The 10,955-nt window shown below is 38.9% G+C and overlaps 2 pseudogenes; one reads left to right on the top strand and one right to left on the bottom strand.

Moving 5' to 3' along the window:
• Positions 1-5,306: 5,306 nt before the first annotated feature.
• Positions 5,307-6,496, bottom strand: LOC101706889 (endophilin-B1 pseudogene; annotated as a pseudogene).
• A 1,496-nt stretch (positions 6,497-7,992) lies between these two features.
• On the top strand, positions 7,993-8,515 carry LOC110343997 (cytochrome c oxidase subunit 7A2, mitochondrial-like; annotated as a pseudogene).
• The last annotated feature ends 2,440 nt before the right edge of the window (positions 8,516-10,955 follow it).

Here is a 10,955-nt window from a genome sequence, read left to right as displayed (position 1 = left end):
GGGACGTTACTAGAACATCTGCAGTAAGTCCTAGTCTCCTGTGAGCCACAGCAGCACAAGGCGAATTACAGGAAAGATAGAAAAATGAGACTGAGAAGAAGCTAAGCTTTGGGTTTGATCAGTGCTGCTCTAGGCAGCAATGACGAAAGCCCCCAGTTTACCGCACCTCTTATTCAGTGCATCAGGAGAAACAAATGTAACAAATGACTTACAGAGAGTTCAGTACATCTGCGTAAACAAGATGTAACAATCCAAGAACAATGAGGAACTGAGTAGATGAAGATTTTGTTCCTCCCAGGATGTCTTCAGCTGGTGTAATCTTGTCCTGTAGAATCACAGCATCACCGGACCATTGAGGTCTCAGTTGTGATCAGAGGCCAAAATGGAATTATGTCTCTGAATTCCATAGCTGGGCTGTAGGCAGGAGAACTAGGCTAACCAAATGATTTTACCCTAAAATTATGTAGCATTGCTCCTGACACAGAATGAATAAATACATTGAGGTATTAGCAGAAGAGATACTAACATGCCAAAGATTAAAAAATAAAAACTGCCTTCTTTGCTATTTTTCCAAGGGCCTAAATATTAGCTTGCATGTTGTTAAAATTGCATGGACTACTATCTTTGTAATGAGCCCTGCTGGTTATGGAGGCCTGCAGTTGTATGAAAAATAATGTGTCCTAAATACTAAGCCACTAAGCTGCCTCTCACTTCAGTTTCTCCAAACCCAAATCTTTTGGGGTTTCTAACCATTATAGTGTGTTCATTTCATGGTTATATTGTTCAGGTAATTGGCACAAGGATAGAGGACCTAGAGAGGAGCAGAAAAAACAACAACAATGAAGAGAACAAAGGCAGAGAGAGAAGATGGTAACATGCAATTGCAGGCACAATGGGAAGTAAGTTTAGAGAGGAGAGGAGCAGACTGATTCTGGAGACCTAAGACCTCCTCACACTGGTCCTCTTCATACCTACATAAGAGCAGCTAAGTGCTGCTGAAGCAAGTTGCTCTTCAAGATAAAATTATCATTATTGCTTGTAATCCAGGCACTTGGGAGGCTGAGGAACTCTGTGAATTTGAGCCCAGCCTAGAGTACATAGTGAGTTCAAGGCCAGCCTGAACTCACTCAAAAACCAAAAAATTGTCACTATAAATGCATGATGATCAACTTCAAAAGTGTTCTCAGAAATCCTACTCTATTTCTTTATTTTTATTTTCTGTTTTTTTGGAAGTGCTGAGGATCAAACCTAAGGCCTCATGCACATTGCCATTGAACTACATCCCCAGCCCTATTTCTTATTTCTTTAGCTAACCTACTCTTCCACTCACTGCAACTAGTTAGTTTCTCAGCCTTTCGAGTGCTGGGCTCACAGGCCTGTGCCACCACACCTGGCTTCTCTGAATCTTTATCGTGTGCACAGTCGTTATTCCCATGGTCTGGCCGTGCTGGGCCATGATGTGGGACAGATGAGGCTTGGTGGCCTGGTGGTCCTCCTTTGCAAGGCCCTTTAAAACCAACCTGCCCTCCCTTGCTTTCCCACAGTGGGGCAATGGCTGACCCTCTATTTTTCTACCGCCAAATATGAAGACTTACCCTCATTCACTATACACTTTGCCCTTTCTTATTGAGGACTGCCTCTTTTCCTACCTAAGACAATTTCTCCTAGGAATTATCTTTGGGATCTCATTCTCCACATTCCATATCTAATTCACAGAAAAGTCCTGTTCATTTTTAAATAGCTCATAAATAAGTCTACTTCTCTTCATCTTCAAGTTCCAGGAGCAATAGTTTCCTTCTACCTAGTCTACTGCCATTGGTCCCCAACCCATTCTTACTGTAGCCCTTCAAAAACTCTACCAATCTTATTACAACTTTGTAAACATTTTAAGTGAAATATTACACATATATGGAAGAGAGCATACATATAAACATTCATAAATGTTCAGCTTGATGCATTCTCACACATCCAACACCTGTTTAATCACCACTCATGTTAAGAAAGAGCATCAGTGAGTACTGCAGGAGCCCATCTTCTGCGGCTTCCAATCACCAGCTGCTCTCTCCACTCATCGTATCACCACTATGACAACATCAAACACATTAGTTTTATGAGCTTGCATCTTTTACCAGTTGGACCACGCTCTATGTATATTCCTGGGTCTGTAGTTCTATTGATTTGCAAGAAGTTCGCCCATGTTGCAGCGGGAAGTTGTAATTTGCTCATTACCACTGTTACACAGTAACCCATTGCACACTTATGCCATATATTATTCTACTCTTGATGAACATTTGGTCTGTTTCTAGTTTAGGGCTGTTAGGGACAGTGGACTGCTCTGAATATTTTTATACATATCATGTGCTGTACATGTGCACCGCCCATCCCTTCTAGTCATAGTAGCCAGAGTGACTTTTCCCAATGCAAATCTAAGCTTAGGATTCTCCTCTCAGTTGATGACCTGCAGGAACTCACAAAGAAAGACTAAAACCCTTAGGTTGCGACAAGGCCCTGCATGATGTGGATTCTGTCCTTCAGGTCTCGGCCTCAGCCAGGCCTTCACTGCTCCAGGTACCCTGACATCGCCTGGAGTGGTAGATGCTGCTTTCCCATTCCAGGGTCTTTCACAGCTGCTTCCCTTGCTTATGGCTGCCCTTCAGCCCTCGCCCTTAGCCTCCTCATTCTCTCTTTAGATTTCGGTTGTCTTCAGTCACACAGGGAAGTCTTCTCTAACCCTCTTCTCCAGTTTAGTTTTCACATTACCTACTTTTCCTTCTTATTTATTTCAGTTGTAATTTTATTTTTCTTTGATTAACATCTATTTCTAATCTCCCAGCAACCTTCACAGTAGATCATTGGTTTCATAAGGACAAGGCTATGGATTTTGCTTTTGGTTGTTGGTTTGCTTTTGGATTTTCTCCTAGTCTTCTACCTGGATCATCCTGAGAACAAATAAAATACTTGTTCAAAGAAAGAATCTACCGATCAAATTCCCACTCTTTATGCAATGGCCAAAAGAATTCAAATTCAGTATCAGAGAACTGGTGTGAGACTCATGAGGTCATTTCTGAGAGGATTATTAAAAACAAACTCTCCTTCCAATTTTTGTAAAGGTAAAAATTGTAGCCAGGCATGGTGGCACACACCTATAATCTCAGCATTTGGGAGGCTGAGGCAGGATCTCTATGAGTTTGAGGCCAGCCTGGGATACATAGTGAGTTCAAGGCCAGGCTGAACTAGATAGCAAGATCCTGTTTCAAAAACACACACCCCCACCCCAAACAAAAAAGAATTGTAGCAGGCTCATCAGCCTGAGTTACAATCAAATTCAGTGGTTAGGTTTAATGTTGTCCTTATGGGGAAATCTGATTCTGTTCTCATCCAATTCAGTTTGCTGTCAGAATTGTGGAAGAATTAAGTGTGTGAACTGAGGTACCAATGTATTTATTTGTTTACATTTTAATTCATATTTTTAACAGTAAGGGATATTTATTATTTTGTAATTTCTATTTGTGTCTTTGTAAGTATAAACATTTTTTTGCATAGTTTGTACTTATTTTAGGAGGTATGAGTATTCAAATTTAAAAGATTAATGTTTGAAATAGCCGGGATATCTAAGTACAGACAAATTTCAATTTGTTGAAAGTTAAAACCAACTTAAATCTACTTGAGTTCTTTTCAATAGAGAAGTATACATTTTAATTGTGTGGGTTTATTTTAGTCTTTAAATTGTTTAGAATAAATTAAAGAACATGACCTACAAACTAGCTTTGTTGCTAAAAGACTTTTATTTTCCCTCACAAATGTTGTTTCTTTTTTTCAGAAATAGTTCACAAGTAAGAAAACTTTCAAAATAAAATAAAATTTATTTTAACTAATGATTTATAGAGAGGAACTGACAGTTTGAAAAATATAACAATTACCTGCTTGTATTCATTTCAAAACTTACTTCTCCTATCTTTAAAATTAGGAGTTGGGAGTAGGGGCTTCTAAGGTCTCTTCAGCTTTCTCTGATTCCACTTGGGTTTTCTGATCCAATCCAGACTTGCAGCGGTCAGGGTGAGTGGGACTGGACCTTGGTATGCAGCCCTCTAGTGACTAGAACTTTTATAAAAGGGCACAATATTTAGGGAGAACAAAGAGTCACCATTGTTCTAGAGGAAAGAAAAGGCATTTAGAGATGCAAAGGGGCTGTGATGGACAGAGGATAAGCTAGACAGAGAGAAAAAAATTAAAAGAGAGGTCAGGGTCAGAAAACATGAAATAGATAAGTAAGAAGGTAAGGAATCAATGATTCCCAAGCAGGCTTTGTACAATGAGCTTTTTGAATATTGTCTTACCCAGTCTTTACAAAAGCTCCATGAAGATTGTACAGTTTATATTTTTACAAGTAAAGAGATTAGGAATGAAAGGACAGTGACACCATTCCTAATTACCAAATTAGAAACTGTAGTGCTAGGATAGCATTCCCAATCAATGTCCCCATGCTATAGTGTAACAAGTGAGCCTGCCACCATTGAAGGTAGCAAGTTGGAATGAAGTTGTTCTCTATTTCTTATAGGGTTGCAACTGCCTGTTGGCTCCACAACTGGACTAGCAGGAGCATGAAGGATGTGACAAGGCCACCACCCTACTGCACAGTATCCACCTACTTAGGGTTCTTGTGGAACTGGAAGTGAGGGGTGGAGTTCACTGATGACTCCCAGGTGTAAAACTCCCATTTTAACTCAAGTGGATGGAAAGAGGTAAAAACCAGAAAGAAGTAGCAATTTCTGCCAAAGGAGTGATTTCTATCCTCTAGGCTCTGCAATGCACATGTCCACAAGTAGCAATTATTTATTGTCTTGGGTTTTTAAAAAATAGCCTTAATTCTTCACATGGGCTTGCTGCTTCTTATTTTTCCTTATCTATTTCCATGATATGCAATACTGTATCTATAGCCAAAGGCTAGGGATGGGCTGTGTTTAGTAAAACATTACACTGGTTCCAGGCAATGCTTAAAGACAATGTGAATAGTTTTAAGGATATTTCTTAGGCAACCAAACAAGACATATGCTAGGGAATGCCTATAAAATTCTAAATGCTATTTGTCAATTGTTCCAAAACTAAAAATTACCACTTTTTAAAAGTAATTTTTAAAAAGTGTTTGAATGAACCCCTAACATATATAACAGACTATCCCTTCAGTATAGCATTATTCATTTATTGATCTCTCTTTTTTAAAAAAATATTTACCATGCAACTTTATTGGCAGAAGGGGTGGCTTCTGATGACTGGGTTTTTGTTTTTGTTTTCCAGTCTCTTAAGACATTACCATGGAAGATACTTAAACCGGCTTTATTTAGTTATTTACATATAAATACGATGTCATGATGAGTAGTTTTTTCATAGTCCACTTATTTAATTGAGCAGTTCTAAGTAGCTAACTGGCGCTCTGCCCTTCTGATTTCCCCTTTCCCCCATTAGCCAGTCTGAATCCATGGCAACGACACTGAACACAGTGATCACCTCATCTGCCAGAAGGGACAACTCAGTACTGTTTGAGGCTTCATAGTCATAGAGAACCCTGGCCTTCCTGCTGCCACTTGACTCCTTAAGGTCAGTGACGTTGGAAGGAGAGGTGATTCCTAGGCCACTGGTTGAAGCCATGGCAGAAGAACCAATTGCATTTGATAAAGTAGATGGCACGGGAGTTCCGGAAGTCTGATTGTTGTTAGAAAGATAATTGGATGGAAAACTTACCAGTTGTTTCTGGAGATCTAGCATGTATTGGTAACACTGTGCATAGTAAGTCATCTGGGCTTCTACAAAGTCATTCAGACAGCGAAGATGATGAGCATGTGTACTGCTGATTCCCTCTAGCAGAAGTCTGGTAATCTCAGCCTGACTATCAAACTCACTGTGAGTTATTCTTAATTCCTGTTCAGATGAACTTCTAGTTTCTGCAGCTTTTGCTTTTTTCAGTCTGGTTTTTGCAGCATCCAAGTCCAGTCTCTTATTTTGTAATAGTTTCCTTTCTTTAGCAATTGTTTTGTAATCTCCTTCCATGAAGTTTCTTAAAGGAGTAGGAAAATTTAAGGCTGATGTTTGATGTTGAATCTCTGTCAGCTGTTCCAATTAGTTTTTGTGTTTCTCCACATTTAATAAGAGCATTACCATAAGTGGTTCCTGGGCCAAACTCAGTCCCTGCATCAATCATATACTGTCCCAAAAGTTCTGGGTTGTTTATACGACTTGGTGCTTTTCTATCCAGTTTCTCATAAACAAATTCTTCTATTCTGGCATTTGGATTTGGCTGTAATAATACTTCAGTTTGTTTCATTATTTTTTCTGTCCATATTTTGGTACATTCAGCTTTGCTAAGGAGGTTCTCTAAGTGAGCATCCAATTCTGTCTTCTCTGACTGGCCAAGCTTTTCTTTTGTGAACTGCACAGCGCGGCTGAGGAAGGTGCCCGCATCGCCTGCCAGCTTCTTCACATTGAAGTCCATGATGTTCATGCTGGGTGGCACCGGGCGCTGTGGCCAGGTGAGCTAGCAGGGAGGCAGCTGCACCCATTTATTGATCTCTTTAAGGCCCAACAGTCCACAACTTTCTTCATTTTCATACCAACATATTTAGGATTTACTCCACATAGAGTTCTGTAACTTCAGAAAAGTTATATTTTATATAGTGTAGATATTTTCTCTTAAAACATATATTTCTAACTTGTTCTTTTTTTTTTTTTTGGTACCGGGGATTGAACTTGGGTCCTTGTGCTTGCAAGGCAGGCAGTGGAACCACTGAGCTAAATCCCTGGCCTCTAACTTGTTCTTATATGAGCAAATCATCCACACTATGGGTGTACTATCCTACTTACTGTTGATGGGTATTTTGTTTCCAGGTTTTTTGTTTGTTTGTTTGTTTTGCTGTACTGGGGATCTAACTCAGGACCTTGCGCTTGTGAGGCAGGCAAGGTGCCACAGAGCTAAATCCCCAGCCCTCGAGGGTGGGTTTAAAAATACTTTTCAAGACTACAATAAATAGCTTTATGTATATAGTTTTTATACTGATAACTGTGTTCCTGCAGAGTAGCTTCTTGAATGTGGGATGGAAGAATTAATGAACATTGCCAGGTTTCTTTTCAAAAAGACAGGAACATTGCTTTCAGGGATGTATAGTGTCTCTTTGCCTACTTATCCCCAGTGCTGATTATCAAACTGGTAAAAAAAATATTGTATCCAATTACTACTATTTTTTTAAAATGGGGTCTTGCTATGTTGTCCAGGCTAGGCTCAAAATGATCTTCCTGCCTCAGCCTCCCAAGTAGCTAAAACTATAGGAATGTGCCTCTATGCCAGGCTTGTGACTAATTTTTAAAATTTGTATTTCCCTGACTACTGGAACATTCCAGCCTGGGCAAGACATGGTTTCAAAATAAAATATAGAAAAAGGACTGGGGATGTTGCTCAGTGCAGAGGGCCCGAGTTCAATCCCCAGTACCTTCCCCCCAACACACACACACAAAGTACCACCCCAAATACCAACAGTGACTCCAGTTAAGAAACGAAATTCCCTTAATACATAATATGATTGAAACAGGCAGCATAGACATGCATAAAATCTTGTTTATTGTTTAAAGGATTCTACTATCACCTGAAGCCCATCCATAAGCCCATGTCTAAACTTTATGCTGTTTAAAAATATGGTTAGCAGCATTCAGCTGTTGCAAAGCTTTCTCATGTTAGTTTTTTGCTATACTTAAAGGTGCAAAATGAACTGCTCTTCCTTTTCTGTCTTTTTGAAAAGTCTACTTAAACATAAACTCAATAACTTCTTCCCTTTGATTTTTCCATAGAACAGCTGAGAGAAGTTATAATTTCTCAAAGGAACATCATTAAATCTAGAATAATTTTTAAATAATGAAACATAGGTTTTATGTAATCACTATTAATAAAAAATTCCTCTTATTTCATATTCTGCTAAAGGATTTATTATTAAGGAAAACTTTTTTTTCCTGACCCTTCAATAAAGAATTAGGTAGGGTTCTGGCTCCGGGGCCTGTGGTAGCCCTCGCTTCTGGCGGTCAGTTGTCAAGGTTGGTGCATCGTAACCTGGGCAAAATGCTGTGGAATCTGCTGGCTCTTCGACAGATTGCCCAGAGAACTATCAGCACTGCTTCAAGCAGGCATTGTGAAAATAAAGTTCCACAGAAGCAAAAGCTGTTTCAGGAGGACAATGGAATTCCAGTGCACCTAAAGGGTGGGCTAGCTGATGCCCTCCTGTATAGAGCCACTATGATTCTTACAGTTGGTGGAACTGCACATGCCATCTATTAGTTGGCTACGGCATCATTTCCCAAGAAGCAGGAATGACTTCAGTCAGACCAGCAGTCACGTGGCTCAGTTCCAGTGAGCTCCCTGGACCAGTAATATGATGAATAACTGAGGTCTTCTTTGGGGATCAATATTTATTGACTTGTACTAACTGCCACCAATAAAGCAGTCTTTACCATGAAAAAAAAAAGAATTAGGTAGGGCCTAATCATAATCTAGCCTCTCGTTTTATGGATAGTCCTGGTACAGTTTTAAGGAGGTTCTTAATCTTCAGAAGAAGTACATCAATGTAGAAAAAAAGTATCAGTTGTTGCAAACCCTTTCTTCTTCCTCTCAAAGCCGGGTAGATTTATTTCCCCTTTACTAAATATTAGAAATAAAACTTGCTTTCAGCCCTACTATAGTTTCCATTTATCAAGCCATCTCCTTTTTTCTCTCCATGTGTCTTCACTTCTTTCCTGAAAGCTTACTATTTCCTCCATTTGAAGTGTAATTTCGCTATTCTGTGGCTTTTCACATACTGGTTTTACTCACTATGCTATTAGACAGAAAAGCCAACTCAAAACCCAGCTCAAACATTACTTTGTCCCTAAATGTTTCCTAAATATCTTCAATGAGAATTACTCCATGATGGTTCATTTCTACATTACATTACTTTTATCTCTTTTATGGTTTTTGAGTGTCACATGTAGTTATAATGTTTGCCAAGTGCCTTTTACTGGATAGCACACTCCTGGAGATTATGGCTGTCTTCTTCATCTTAGGGTCTATGTCTCACAGGACATAGCACTTGCGATGGCTCTATCTTCTAAAATATCTTTTAGAGCACCCTATTTCTCCTTTAGCTGTAATTATTTTCTTTATTTCTCTTTGGATTATTGCCTGACTTCAACAAAATGTGAAGTATAAGAGGCACAAAGCCAGGCTATACTCACCCTATTCATTATTGTTTCCCCAGGTGAAACAAAAACCAATCAATAACTGCTTGTTTTGCATTTGTTCATCCTCCAAATTGCCAACTGTTTATCAACTAATGTACAATTGATTTTTAAATTATTTCCTAATGTTGCAATAAATGCCTATTAAAAATTACATTTGTTTTTTAAAATATATATAGATAAAATAAGAAAAAGAATGTAACCAGGCTCAAAAATTATAGGGAATGGGTTCTTTTTTCCCCCAATTTTTAAAGTCATTGTCAAAACACATAAAGTAAAATTTATGATCTTAACTATTAAGTGTAGATAAAGAGCACCAGGGATTTTTTGTTTTTCTTAAATATTATTTTATTGGTACATTTTAGGTATACAATATAATGCCATTCATCATGGGAAATTTGCACCTTTACATAATCTCTCTTGGTTCTTATTTTTTCACCTTCCCCTCCTCTCCCTTCAACCCCTCCATCCCTCCCTATTTACAAAGACTTTGTTTCCATTTTTTCATTTTCTCACATTAATTCCATCCCCTTCTTTCCTTTCCCCACCCCTCCCATTTCCCCCTCCCCTTTGCCCCTTTTCTTCCTATTTCACATTATCTATTATACCTTTTAGTCCTTATTTACACTTTCAGTTTCTCACACTAGAGAAACTATTTGGCATTTACACATGTGTGTCCTATTTATTTCACTTAAGAGTATTGCCTCAGTGTGCATCCATTTATCGATAAATGTCTCTAATTTGTCATTTTTATGGCTGAGTTGTATTCCATTTTATAAAAAAAAAACCCACATTCTCTTTATGCAGTCTCCAGTTGATGGGCATTTGGGCTGCTTTCAAGTTTTAGCTATCACAAATTGTGCTACTATGAACATGGGTACACATATATCACTGTGGTACGATTCTTTTTATTCTTTGGGGAAGGTACCCAGCAGGGGAATAGCTGGGTCAAATGGGACTTCCAGTCCTAGTTCTTTGAGGTATCTCCATACTGATTTCCACAGTGGTTTCACCAGTCTACACTCCCACCAGCAGTGGAGCAGGGTTCCTCTTTCCCCACAGCCCCGCCAGCATTTGTTATTGGTTGATTTCAGGATAGCAGCCATTCTTTCTGGAGTGAAGTGGAATCTCAGCATTGTTTTCATTTGCATCTCTAGAATGACCAGTGATGTTGAACATTTTTCATGTATTTCTTTGCTATTTCTACTTCTTTGTCTGAGAAATGTCTGTTCATTTCAGATGCCCATTTTCAGATTGGGTCTTTACATTTGGGAGGTCTGATCTTTTTCAGTTCTTTATAGATTTGAGATAGTAGACCTTTGTCTGAGGAACAGCAGGTGAAGATTTTTCCCACATTGTGGGTTGTCTCTTCACACTGCTGGTGGTTTCTCTTGCTGTGCAGAAGCCTTTTAATAAGAAGACATCCCATTTGTTGATTGTTTGTGCTGCTTCACGGGCAACTGAGGTTTTGTTCATAAAAATCTTTTCCTGCGTCAATGTCTTCAAGGGTTCTACCTAACCTCTGTTCCAACTGGTTCAGCGTTTCTATTTTAATATTTAGGTCTTTAATCCATTTTGATTTTAGTTTAGTGCATGGTGGGAGATACAGGTCTAGTTTTAATCTTTGGCAAGTTGAAGCCCAATTTTTCCAGCACCATTTATTAAAGAGGCTATCTTTCCTCCAGTGAGGGTGTTTGGCTCCTTTG

This window comes from Heterocephalus glaber, unplaced genomic scaffold (assembly GCF_053883595.1).
Source record: "Heterocephalus glaber isolate CG9 unplaced genomic scaffold, H.glaber_assembly_v1.0 deba00001733, whole genome shotgun sequence".
NCBI lineage: Eukaryota > Metazoa > Chordata > Mammalia > Rodentia > Bathyergidae > Heterocephalus > Heterocephalus glaber.
Note: the sequence above shows the minus strand (reverse complement) of the source record. Positions and strands in the feature narration are given on the sequence as shown.